At 42.1% G+C, this 14,290-nt stretch overlaps 1 protein-coding gene and 1 pseudogene across 1 annotated transcript in view; one reads left to right on the top strand and one right to left on the bottom strand.

Moving 5' to 3' along the window:
* Positions 1 to 1,115: 1,115 nt before the first annotated feature.
* On the top strand, positions 1,116 to 3,516 carry LOC140117306 (heat shock 70 kDa protein-like; annotated as a pseudogene).
* Positions 3,517 to 4,906: 1,390 nt separating this feature from the next.
* The window catches only part of FAM168A (family with sequence similarity 168 member A), an 87,058-nt gene continuing 77,674 nt past the window's right edge, over positions 4,907 to 14,290 (bottom strand). The window contains exon 9 of the mRNA XM_072133861.1: positions 4,907 to 13,691. The gene's annotated coding sequence lies outside the window, so the exon portion shown is untranslated. The remainder of the gene's footprint in view (positions 13,692 to 14,290) is intronic.

The raw sequence follows: 14,290 nt of genomic DNA, 5'->3' as shown, positions 1-14,290 counted from the left end.
AAAAACGGGAAAGGGCCCGGTCCTTAACCGGTTAAAATAGCTCTGTGCACAGCAAGTCCTGGGCTGTCTGAGACTGCAGGAAGATACCATCTCTGGTGATGGTCTGAGTGCCCACAGAAAGGGCTCTGAGTGCCACCTCTGGCACCCGTGCCATAGGTTCGCCACCACTGCCTAAAAGTATGCTTGAAAACAAAACAGGGATCCCAGCATCCAATTTAAAAATTCTTGATTTATTTAGTACATGCTAAAAAGAAAACAGGTTGGTATTGCCATCTATACTGGCTGATGTGTTATGTGCAACTTGAACGAATTGTGTGCCCTTAGGGTGAAGCCAGACGTGGCGTTTTTGGTCCATTTTTCAGTCCCTTTAAAAACGCATCAATTTTTTTTACCGTTTATCGTGTTTGGCTGCTTTGAACCTGTTTATCTAATAGAAACGGTAAAAGACATATGCGTTTTTAAAAGTACTGAAAACGCATGGTTAAAATGGGCCAAAAACGTTGTGTGTGGCATCACCCTTACCCTAGAATAACTCAGAAGCCCAGTAATTGACAGTAATAACAAAACAGGTGGGAGTCTAAATTTTAACCACTTAATGGCAGACTGGCACTTAGAGAACCCAAACCTACTGACAAGTTTCCCTTTCAAATGCAGCTAGGCTAGAACATGCTGGGACTAGTGGTTCTTCCTCAGTCAGAAGCCTTTAAAGCGTATACGGATCATTCATAAGGTGAATACTCGCACTGTCATACTGTCCGTGTCTCCCTCATTGGAGTCTATGTCGGGCTGTCGCACCTACCGTGACACTTACCTGCAGCTGAGGAGACTCTCAGTGTCTCAGGACCCGAGCACAGGGCACCGCGGGAACATGATGGAAATTTCCGATGAACATAACTCACAACTTCTCTCAGAAGGTCCGAGAAGAAGCTAGAACCGACGAGAAAAATTCCAGCCAATTACAGCTTCTGGAAGCTTCCCGCCCGGTGACGTCAGGTAGACTTGCAAATCTTATTGGCCAGAATATCTGTTTTCTCGAACGTGCTGGTACGGTCTTGAGTGACGTCACCAGCAGAGCTCGGCTGTGATTGGCTGACAACTGAGGAAGATTCGTGAATGTTCCGGAGTGTTGCTATGGAAGAAGGAAGCTTATGGAGAGGTGAGTGTTGATTGGCTGTTACCTCAGAGGCTCACAGTATAAATAGAGAAGTCAGCCGCACACCGGGCAGAACTAAATAGACAAGCAAACCGACTGAGATCTGCAAGGGACACAGATACCTGCGCCAAGAAGAATAACTGGATTACAGCAGAGATCACAGCAACTTCATAGAACTTCTACTTCATACGCATTTACTATAATGGCTACAAAAGGAGTCGCAGTTGGCATCGATCTGGGCACCACCTATTCCTGCGTCGGCGTCTTCCAGCGTCGGCGTCTTCCAGCATGGCAAAGTGGAGATCATCGCCAACGACCAGGGCAATCGCACCACCCCAAGTTATGTGGCCTTTACCGACACAGAGAGACTCATCGGTGACGCTGCCAAGAACCAGGTGGCCATGAACCCACAGAACACAGTCTTCGATGCCAAGAGGCTGATTGGCCGCAAATTTGATGATACAGTGGTGCAGTCTGACATGAAGCACTGGCCGTTCAAGGTCGTGAGCGATGCAGGAAAGCCTAAAGTGAAGGTGGAGTACAAAGGAGAACAGAAGACTTTTTCTCCTGAGGAAATCTCCTCTATGGTGTTGCTGAAGATGAAGGAGACCGCTGAGGCTTACCTGGGTCATCCAGTGAAAGAGGCTGTTATAACCGTCCCAGCTTATTTTAACGATTCCCAACGTCAAGCCACCAAGGATGCAGGAGTCATAGCTGGTTTAAACGTGCTGAGAATCATCAATGAACCCACAGCAGCTGCCATTGCTTACGGTTTGGATAAGGGAAGCCGCGGAGAGCGTAATGTCCTGATCTTTGACTTGGGAGGTGGCACATTTGATGTTTCAATTCTGACCATTGATGACGGTGTCTTTGAGGTAAAGGCCACAGCTGGGGATACACATCTTGGAGGAGAGGACTTTGATAACTGCATGGTCAATCACTTTGTGGAAGAATTTAAACGCAAGCACAAGAAAGACATCAGCCAGAATAAAAGAGCTTTGAGAAGGCTCAGGACAGCCTGTGAGAGAGCCAAGAGAACTCTATCATCCAGCAGCCAGGCCAGCATTGAGATTGACTCTCTGTATGAGGGCATTGACTTCTACACTTCCATCACTAGGGCCCGCTTTGAGGAGCTGTGCTCAGACCTCTTTAGAGGAACCCTTCATCCTGTAGAAAAAGCTCTCAGAGATGCCAAAATGGACAAATCTCAGATTCATGATATTGTTTTGGTTGGAGGATCTACTCGCATCCCCAAAGTGCAAAAACTACTACAAGACTTCTTTAACGGGAAAGAGCTGAATAAGAGCATCAACCCTGATGAGGCTGTGGCCTATGGGGCTGCTGTGCAAGCTGCCATCCTTACTGGAGACAAGTCAGAGAAAGTCCAAGATCTCCTCCTACTGGATGTTGCACCACTCTCCCTTGGTCTAGAAACAGCTGGAGGAGTGATGACCGTTCTTATCAAACGCAACACAACCATCCCAACCAAACAGACACAAACCTTCACCACTTATTCTGACAACCAGCCAGGAGTTCTCATCCAGGTGTTTGAGGGTGAAAGAGCAATGACCAAGGATAACAACCTTCTGGGCAAGTTTGAACTGACTGGGATACCTCCAGCCCCACGTGGAGTGCCACAGATTGAAGTGACCTTTGACATAGATGCCAATGGTATCCTTAATGTTTCTGCCATGGACAAAAGCTCAGGTAAACAAAACAAAATTACCATCACCAATGACAAAGGCAGATTAAGCAAAGAGGAGATTGAGAAGATGGTGCAGGAAGCTGAGCAATATAAGGCAGATGATGAAGCCCAGAGAGAGAGGATTGCAGCTAAGAACTCTCTTGAGGCCTATGTTTTCAATATGAAGAGTACAATGGAAGATGACAATGTAAAGGAAAAGATTAGTCCTGGAGATAAGAAGATGATGGTGGAGAAATGTAATGAGACACTGTCATGGCTGGACAAGAACCAGTTGGCCGACAAAGAAGAGTATGCCCATCAACAAAAGGAACTGGAGAAGGTGTGCAATCCCATAATCGCTAAACTGTACCAAGGGGCCACCGCCAGTGGGATGCCAGGAGGAATGCCTGGAGCTAGCTGCAGTGCCCAAGCAAGACAGGGCAGCAACACTGGGCCCGTTATTGAAGAAGTAGATTAAAAGTATTGGTATCAATAACAGACTTATAGATGGACTGTTTATATTAAATGGACTGGATCATATATAACTGGAGCAGGTTTCCTGAATATTTGACCTAACATATGTACAGATAAATTTTTATACAAGATTGAATACTTTAATTTATGTTTATTGCTGATCACTCGTCACTTTACATTGTTATGCTTTATTATCTGAATAAAATACTAGTTTTTTTTAATGAGACGCGTTATGTCCTTTTTTTATGGTTAACTTCATCTTTGGTAAAAATCAACTTATAATTGTGATATGTTTTATCTTTTACTTCAAGCATCTTGCTGCCACACATGGGTTGAATTGGCACATTTGTTCCTCTGGAAGACACTTTAGTAAAAGCCACTAGTATTTCTGGGACAGGAGATGTTTGAAGTATTGTGTCCCGTAGAATAAATTGATACTTCTTCTGTTTGCAGCAGGGCTAAAATGAAGTTACTCCCAAATTTGGTATGAACTTTTATGTATCTCTAGTTGGTAACCAGCACATCCACTGCCTTTTCAAGCACCGTATTCCAAAAATTTTTTTCCATTTTAAGTGAGACATTTATGCAGTATCAGTAAGATATATCCTAAATCTAGAATATGTGGGGGTCCATGAACTTCTTTTTACTGTGGTCATAAAGGTATTGTCCACAATATGTTTCTCGATAACCTTTCATTAGGATCACAACCTGACCTTTGGCGGTGGGGGTTCAGTGGCTGTGTACCATTCCTGTGGCCTTGGCTCCCATCTGCTTCAGTTTAGACACAACAATGTTAAAGGGATTGGCCAATAATACAGAACACTTTACCAGAATAAGGGCTAAAATACACTTACCGTAATCATCATGAAAACAGTGTAACAAACTGATAGCACTTCAGGGGACGGAACTCTGCATCATATTGTTACATGATGCATGGAGTTCCTGCTTTCACCGATATAGTCGACAATGTGCATCATATAGCTATACGCATGGAGTTCCATTCCCAGCAGTTTGGTCAGTCTGTTACAAGGCACTTTTTGCATTCCATGATCACGGCAAGTGTGTTTTAGAATTTGGCATAAGACCCTAATAGGTTAGATGAAAATACTTACCCTGGTAAAGTTTGTGTAGCCCTCGGGAGCCATATCCTGTTGGCTTACGGTGGACTTAGAGGGTCATGCGGTCATCACTGTATAAATGCCCCATCCATGATAAGCACTCTTATTTCAGTGGTTCGAGGGGAAAGCCCCTTCATCCACTGTTATTGCAGCATTTACTGCATAACACCCTCCATACTCCGAATATAGGCAGGACACAGGATGTAACAGGAAGTCCTGCTGAAGGCAACTATGCAATCACGTTACCAGGGAAAGTATGATATAGGTAACCCAAGTAGGATTATATAGGTACAAATGCTATGGTAAAGTTTTGCATTAGTGGCCAACCCCTTTAACTTTCCCTCAATCTTTGAAACACAGTTGTTTGGGCATGAATGGTCTCTGTGGCATTAACTTGTGGCATTAACGCTGGTTAAATTCAGCAGCCATTCAGCCCCACAGTGGACTGTGTCGAACGTGTAAATAATGGAGATTCGGTTTTATGGAAACATTTTAATAGTTATTGAATGTTCTACATCTTACAGTAAATATCATACAGTTACAAACTCTTGGCTTAAATGTTTCAGGGAGTTCTAGAAATGATCTGTAAAATAACAAACAGATTTACACCTCATGTTCACAAACAAGAGCGGCCGGGCCTTCACAATTCCTTCTCCGTGAGCAAACCAGAGCTTAATACTTGGAAGACTCTTTGCTTAAATCCAAGATGTAATCAACGTCCTTAAAAAATAGTAATGTTAAAATGGGTTGTCCAAAACAAGAAAAACTACATATTTCCTTAAATAGTGCCCCATCTGCTAGAGGGCATGTAGTATTGCAGCTTATATGAACTTGGGAGGATCCAGCCTGTTGTCTCATATCTTCATATAATTCTGTTTTTATCGGTAACTTCGCTTACGGACAACAGGTAAAAACACATGTACTATCAACGAGTTTTGGCAAGAGCCTCAGCCTTGATCAAGTCTTGTCGAAACCCCTGATGTTTGTAAGTAGAGTTACCAATGAAGGCGGAATAATATAAAAAATACTTCGACGATCTTGATCCTTCGTTATTCGTATACACTCGTTCTGCAATCTACGCAGTCTGATACTACAACGACTTTGATCCTTCGTTGTTCGTATAAACACTGCTTCAGCAATCTACGCAGACTGGTACTACGGAAGCAAGGGGTCACGAGAGCTTTTATCTGGACTTTCTAGTCGTGCGGTTTATCCATTTTCAATGAAATGGAGCCCTGTTGCATCAGAGACATAATCCAAAAGCAGGTGTCAGTCGAATTATATTTATTCAAGCAAATGTGAGTGCATGATAAGTTAAAGAGGGGTGAGGTAACAAACACTGGTTTGTTCACTTCCAAAATTAGTGCAGTATTTTCCCATTGATTTATAGTGAAAATTGCAGCTTTGTTCCATTAAAGTGAACAAAGCTGATCTAGAATACTATCCACAACCTGTGCACCACTGTTTGGGGAAGATATTAGCCATTCTTTTAGGATTCTATACAACCCCCTTAATTAAAGACCTAAATGATTGGTATAATAAAAACTGTGGGGGGTTGCATCTTATGGCAATCATCAAGAGCTGATCAAATTTGGTCACAGACCAGCTTATTTCCTGGACTGGACATTGTGAGCATTACTTCAATTTTGGATGGTAATTCTATATTCAAATAGGGGACTGTAGACCTGCCGCAGAATAGATTAGAATACTTCAGTGGTTCTGATCCGTCAACTCTGGAAAAATACAGTTAAATGGTCATTTAAAACATGTACTGTTAGGATTGTATTTAGAAACACAATCCAACCAGAACGGGAAGGGGCCTAGCCTAATCGCATATGCGTTTCATCTGAAACACATGCGACCAGTAGCAAGTAGAAATGAGCACACCTGAACTTTAGGTGTTTGGCAGCTTCACCTAAACCGGACATGTTGCTTGATGGGTTGCAGAGCAGCCGATCAGGCAGCTTTGCGCCTTAGCAACTAGGCACGGCTGTGATTGGCCAAGTGGACACAAAACCGAGAAGGCAGAACCTAAAAGTTCAGGCCCGCTCGTCTCTAGTAACAAGCAACACAAGTTTCGTGTGTGAACATTGTAAAACATTTGGAGCTCCTTACCTATCACATGCTTTCAGGCCAAGTCCCTCCTCCTTCCTGTTTGGATTGTATTTATAAATGCAATCCAAATGGAACGTGTGAACTCAGACTTTTAGTTGTATTTTGGGGTTGTTGTTTTTTTTACCAAAAAAAAATTAGATGCTCCTTCCCAGAAACCAGAAAGCCCCCAGTCTTGCCTTCTGAAATGATCTGTAACCACAATCTTCCTGTAGTATAAGTATAATAAACATCAAGTGTTCAAACAAAACTTAAATAACACAAAAAAAGTGTCATAAATAACATTAAAAAAAAATACTAACTGCTCATAAATTACAAGGAATAAAATACTCAGCAAACAAGCTGATCAGCCTTCTGGAAGTGTTTGTGTGTTTCTCTCCGAGACGCCAAGTCAACTACGAATGGGACTTAACTCATTCAGGTCCTGTCATTATAGATATATATATATAAAGCAAAGATATATATGTTCTATTATTATTATATATAGATAAGGGCCAGCATGGATATGGGGTATATGTCAGAATGCACCATTTTATTACTTTATTCCCTTTTATATATAAGTGCGCTAAATAATGGTCATAGTGATGTGTATTTGAAGGGATTTGGTAGTTACATGGTAAAAAGAAAGGACTTTTTATCCAGTGCTACCCAGTTGCACGATACAGCAGTCATTACCTTTTAAAAAATTTACCATCAAAATCCATCATGATAAAGCACTAATAGATTCAGGCATCGTGACTGTGGTATCTTCTTATATTTATAATCCATGGCCTCCTTCCTTCTAAAATCAACTTTTAACATTATGCTAATGAGCCAGATGGGCTCTGGGGAGTGTTGTAGCTTTACAGGCTGATACACTGTCTCTTTTTCTCTCTCTACCTGATGTAATCTCACACAGTGGAAGGGAGGAAATACTCCTGAACATTGTTCCCCCCCCCCCATTCCCTTCAGGCTTATTAGAATAATTTTAAAGGTTGATTTTAGAAGCAAGGAGGCCATGGATAACAAAATAATTAGATTACCACAGTCACGGTGCCTGAATGGATGGTAGATGGATTGTATGTACTTGAGGAATAACAAGGTTTCTGGGCGATGTGTGACCTGCACTCATATACTTGTACACATATTCCACCAGATAGTGTCTTTGAAGTTTCTGTCTTTGAATTTACAATCCACTCAGATGGTGGATTCCAGGATTTGCCTGTAACACGATGGAATCCCCAAACATGGAGAATACATACAATACCAAGAACACTCATGATAGGTATGTATACTACGTCCTATGTCCCATAAAGATGGGTTTCCTCTACTGTAAACAGTAACAGATGATAGAATTATGTAACATAAAGGGAATGTCCACACCTTAACTAAAGGATTGATTCCTTAACGTATCAACGGATGGAAGCTACACATTTTGTATGATTCAATTTGTATGATACATTTACTAATTTATACCAAATGCTAGCTGTATGCAATGAGCACCCCTTAGTGGTGGTGTATAATCTGTTTGTGAGGAGCTTCCTCAATTGGTGATGGTATGATCTGTATGTAGTGAGCTCCTCCTAGTGGTGGTGTATAATCTGTATGTAATGATCTCCCCCTAGTGGTGACTGTATAATCTGTAGGTAGTGATCTCCCCCTAGTGGTGGTGTATAATCTATATGTAGTGATCTCCTCCTAGTGGTGGCTGTATAATCTGTATGTAGTGATCTCCCCCTAGTGGTGGCTGTATAATCTGTATGTAGTGATCTCCCCCTAGTGGTGGCTGTATAATCTGTATGTAGTGAGCTCCCCCTAGTGGTGGTGTATAATCTGTATGTAGTGAGCTCCCCCTAGTAGTGGCTGTATAATCTGTATGTAGTGAGCTCCCCCTAGTGGTGGCTGTATAATCTATATGTAGTGATCTCCTCCTAGTGGTGGCTGTATAATCTGTATGTAGTGATCTCCCCCTAGTGGTGGCTGTATAATCTGTATGTAGTGGGCTCCTCCTAGTGGTGGCTGTATAATCTATATGTAGTGATCTCCTCCTAGTGGTGGCTGTATAATCTGTATGTAATGATCTCCCCCTAGTGGTGGTGTATAATCTGTATGTAGTGATCTCCTCCTAGTGGTGGCTGTACAATCTGTATGTAGTGAGCTCCCCCTAGTGGCGGCTGTATAATCTGTAAGTAGTGAGCTGCTCCTTGTGGTGGTGTATAGTCTGTATGTAGTGAGCTCCCCCTAGTGGTGACTGTATAATCTGTATGTAGTGAGCTCCCCCTAGTGGTGGTGTATAAATCTGTATGTAGTGAGCTCCCCCTAGTGGTGGTGTATAATCTGTATGTAGTGAGCTCCCCCTAGTGGTGGTTGTATAATCTGTATGTAGTGAGCTCCCCCTAGTGGTGGTTGTATAATCTGTATGTAGTGAGCTCCCCCTAGTGGTGGTTGTATAATCTGTATGTAGTGTGCTCCCCCTAGTGGTGTCTGTAAAATCAGTATGTGAAGAGCTCCCCCTGGTGGAGGCTCTTTAAAGGACACCTATCATCAGGTCTCTGTCACTATTTCTGTCACCTCCACCTGTTGGAGCAGCTCACAAGGATCCCATCCCAGCCTTAATCTAGTTATTTCATACATTAATCATTATAAAATCATCTTTTCTTTATGTAAATGAGGCTGGTCATGTGGTCAGAGGCAGTGATGTCCCTCCTGTTACCCCTCCCCTCTCCTCCCCCTGCTCATGTCTGTGTGTAATGTATTAGTAAAGCATTGCTAGTGTCTGTGCTGCATCTGCTGACATGCTGCATCCTCCTAATACACAGAGACACAGACATCAGCTACATAAGTACCTGACATGTGCTGCTATAACATGGCTGCCTGGAGCTGTTGTATCTCTCCTATACACACACACGGGCTGCAGGAAGCGTGGCCAGCAGCAAGCACATGCAACAGCCATTACACCATCATACATCACATCATTGTAGAGGCTGTCAGTCAAGCACTGGGGGTGTGGCTGTACCTCCCACTCATGAATAAGCTGGACAGCTTGAATATGCTAATGACTCTTTGGACATTTCACAGGTCATTTGCATACAGCTTTAGGACCTCATTGCTTAGGTTTACAGGCATGTAGAGGGGCAATGAAGGGATAGAGGCAATGCTTTCTAATGGCAGTTATTTTGCATGACAGGTTCTCTTTAATTTGTAAGGAGCATTCCTATTAGCAGCCATATATTCTGTATGTGAGAAACTCCTAGTCCATATATAGCAAGCTCCCCCTAGTGGTGCCTATAGGCAGATAGGATTTTAGAATTGATCTAAATGGCTAAATTAGGGGAAGTCTGACTTTTTTTTTTTTTTTTTTTACATTTGTATGAAGAAAACACAACTACAACCCCTATAAAACAAAACAATACGACTGGAACAGACAGTGATCAACAATTTCCATTATGAGTTTTATTAAAATGATTGGTTTCGAGCAATGGATATTAGTTCTTACATTGGGGACCATACATTTTTTTTTCAGGGAAACATGTGGCTTTATAGACCTCCTTTCCCTGTAATAGCTGCCCTAAAATACTGACAACCTAGAAGATAACACTTTTCCAATGACATAACATCTACTGCACGGTATAATACGTACTTCAGATTTACGATATTACAGTGGGGGATTGGTACCAATTTCTGAAGAGCAACAATATATCCCTTCCCCTCAATGGAACCAATGGCAGGACTCCCTTGCTGGCCTGACTCCCTTGGAGGAGTCCTGAGTCATAGGGGCGGCCTCACTCAACTCCTTGATGGACCATTCTTCATTTCAAGATGTATATTCTAATGATTTATGTAAAACTAAGGATTTAAAGTTAAGAACTTATTGTTTTAGAGTAACATTTCGCACACAAGATCCCATAAACCCTGCATTAACATCTTATATGCTGGAACCTCCTTCCAATGGTCCATGGAGGAGAAATCGGGAGAGCATGTAATTTCAAAATTTTCAACTCCATCCTACAATATATTTCTTTAGGACCCGTTTAAATTACTTTCAGATACCAAAACTTCTCCTTGAATGGATCTACAACTCACATTTCACTTTTTCCTACCTACTTTGATACACATTCATGGAGTATCATCATCATCATCATCATCTGTCCTTCCAAACCTTCTAATACCTTTTTTTTTAAAATTTTTGAATAAAATGACAGGATAACAGTGAAGACTGACACAGACGGAGCAGAAGGGGGACGAAAGGCCTGACAATATTGTCTCCCCTGTAAAGCTTTGTTCATATGTGTTCAAGTGTGTACAAACCACAAAATAACTAAGATGCGGGTTAGAATTCCATAGTATATAATGTTTTTTTTTTAATTTTTAGGAAAAATCTAAATTTATTTTCTAGTGAAACGCAGGTTAGAATTAGGAACTATATTATAGAGAAAAAAAAAAAGCACATCTGAACATATTGCTTCATCTTGGCCGCTCGAATGTGAAATACTTAAAGGGGTATTCTGTTGATCACCTATTACCACCGATATCAGCCAAAACCATTGGTCACATGACCTGTTTGGTTCCTTTTATGGGAACTGGAATACCATGCACAACCACAATACAATGGATGGCGCTGTGCTCGGTATGTGAAGAGACCACCCTCAGCATCCGAATAATATAGTAGCCTCTTTAGCAGCTGATTGGTGAGGATGCCGGTTAACAGAGACTGATCACCTATCTTGTTTAATAAATTCCGACCTACCCCTTTAAATAGAGTACCTTTTACAAAAGTTTGTGCGTATAATGTACCTTATCTGTGAAAATCCGTCTGAACAGGTACATTTATTGCTAATATGTCAGTGTCAGTTCCCGTGATCGTTACATGAACGCCGCCCATGTTCTTCTAGCCCCTCCCCCTTAAAGCAACAGTCACACAAAACGGATTTATCGACAAAACGTCTTTACAATAACTGATATTTCAGGTTTTTCTAATGGGGAAAATAGTCGTTGTGTAGCTTCTTCTACACTCATCTATTTCAGATTAGCGCCTCCCCTGTTCTGGTTTTGAACTCCGGTCCACCACGGCTGCTGCCGTTTTGTTCTATCAAACTCTAGTCGCTGCAAAATTTGGCTACTTGCCGCTTTTGCTGTAACACTATCTATACATTGACTGACATAAAGTAGTAGACTCTCAGAGATACAGGTCAGGGGTGCAGTATTAGACTGGGGAAGCACGGGGACCACCCCAAATCCAAGAATTTTGAAGTCTGCAGCATAGACTGATGTGCTGGGGATAGAACATCTGCAGCAGAATATAGATGAGATTTGTAGAATGTTATGTATACGCTGCAATTCTAAACGGTCATGGGTTTTCCACTGGCGAATCAGCCACTACACCCCCACCTGTCTAACATAAGCCAAATGATATGTATAATCGGGGATCTAACTCCTCCCTTAGAGAACACATGCACGCTCAGCCGAACCAGGCATGCCCATAACACAGAGCAATGGGTAGAAAGGTGATAGAATCTATGTGTATGACCAATTTAAAAAAAAAAAAAAGGAAAAATTTTTCAAATTCAAATCTTTCCTTCCGAAATAAAAATTGCTCTTAAGTAACGAAAGTAAAAACCAATACTTCCCCTTTAAATTAGTCATAGAACGTAGGTGAGTAATTCTAATTTACTGAGGACTACAAAAAGCTACAGAAACTTAATTGTTCTTCTTTCAACAATAGTTTCCTGAAAAATACCCAATTTTATAAAAAAAAAATTTAAAAAAATTCTTAAATTTACTCAATTTTCTTAATTGCTCCATGACCAATTTGGATGAGACATTTGGCGGTTGGTGCATTTTTTGAAAATCCAAAGCAAGGCGGTAGAGGAGGAGCAAGGGGCGGGGCTATGTTTAACTGACACCTCGCTAAATAGTAAAATCGAGGTATTGGTCTGCAGTTGGAAAGTGGATAATAACACGGCATAAACTAAGGCTTTGTATATTTGCATATCTGCTAAGGAGGCAAATATCAACAAGTTGTGGCGGAGCGGCCGTACTGTCGAGTGCGCGTCTTCCCCCGATGTTCCACCGCTGGGGAGGCTGAGGGCAAACGGTTTATGACTAAATAATCTTCGATGCCTAAACACACATGCAAACTTTGTATTGTTCTATCTACAGAACACTCAGGCTTTCTACTGCAACACGTCTCACAAATACAACATGTCATAACTAGAGTAAAACCTGACCGCGGGCTGGGCCCCTGGCACCCACCGCGGTCGCCAGATGTCGGCTATATAGTGGTGCGGGTGTATTTGTGATTGTCTGGTTGCCCAGTACATTTTGTGGTAGCGTAGAGGTCTCCCTACAGCGTGAAAATATATCATTTTATATATATTTTACGCTTTTGCCTAAAATAAAATAAAAAAACTAAATAAAAAAACAAAAAAAAAACCAGACAATGAAATAACAGACACAAAGGTGTTTTGTGCTTTTACGGAAACCGGTGGCTATTATACAACTTCTTATTATAATACCGATAGTTTTCCCACATGAAAAACTAGTATAGCAGCCTCGAAATTCAATGCAAGTTAAAAACCACATAACAAAGAAACACAGAAAAAAAAAAAATGCCGTATTCCTATGACAACCATCACAACCAAAAAAAAAAATTGCTCTAAAATGTTGTTTTCAGACACAATTCTAACTTTTGGAAGACACCGTTTTTCGATAAAAATAAAAAAAACACAACTATTTTTTTATGAAAATTATTTTGGGACAAATTAGAAAAAAACTGGAAAAAAAAAACAAAAAAAAAAACTGTCTAGTGTTGCAAAGACAGGGAAAAAAAAAAAAAAAAAACTGTGGACGCAGGTCATCTTACAACAAAGGTTAAAGCAGAGGAACCTGTGAGAGGGCGAGCATCAGATAAATGGCAGCCGAGGAGGAGGCGCGGAGGCTGCGCTCGGGATATGGGAAACCGAAAAGGTTACAGAAAAAGAAAAAAAAAAAAAAAGCAGCTTTATACAAAATAAAAACCAAAAATAAAACACTAAAGAATATTTAAAGTGACCGTTGCACTTTCGTGTTTTCGTCGTTTTTTGTTCTTGTAGACAAACTTGGTGCCGTCGGCCGGGTGTTTCAGCACCGATATAAGACTTGAGCAGTTTGCATACAACGTTTTACTCCAGACCTGCAAGACACAAAGAGGTTAGTACATGACTGTCAGCCACCCGGCAGCCACCCCCGCCACCCCCTCCCCACCCGGCAGCCACCCCCTCCCCACCCGGCAGCCACCCCCGCCACCCCCTCCCCACCCGGCAGCCACCCCCGCCACCCCCTCCCCACCCGGCAGCCACTCCCGCCACCCCCTCCCCACCCGGCAAGTCTCCTCCCCACCCGGCAAGTCTCCTCCCCACCCGGCAAGTCTCCTCCCCACCCGGCAAGTCTCCTCCCCACCCGGCAAGTCTCCTCCCCACCCGGCAAGTCTCCTCCCCACCCGGCAAGTCTCCTCCCACTTCAATGCTGCTGAGGAGGATTTCTGACATGCATCTTCAGAACTGAAAATGCAATAATTCTGGGGGGAAATAAAGGCGAACAACACAAGGTGGGCATTGTTCTGTTGGCTTTTAAGAGGGGGGGGGGGTCACATATGATCATTATGAAGTCGGAGTTGTGCTTTAAAGCTACACATGAACTGAAATGTTTATTGTTTTTGGCTGTAAGTAAAGGGCAGGTGTAAACTATGGCAAGTTTACTAACCTAGCGCGTCACCAGCCTGAGAACATCTTG

This window comes from Engystomops pustulosus, chromosome 2 (genome assembly GCF_040894005.1).
Source record: "Engystomops pustulosus chromosome 2, aEngPut4.maternal, whole genome shotgun sequence".
In the NCBI taxonomy this organism is placed as follows: domain Eukaryota; kingdom Metazoa; phylum Chordata; class Amphibia; order Anura; family Leptodactylidae; genus Engystomops; species Engystomops pustulosus.
The sequence above is the reverse complement of the archived record's forward strand: the minus strand, read 5'-3'. Positions and strand labels throughout refer to the sequence as shown.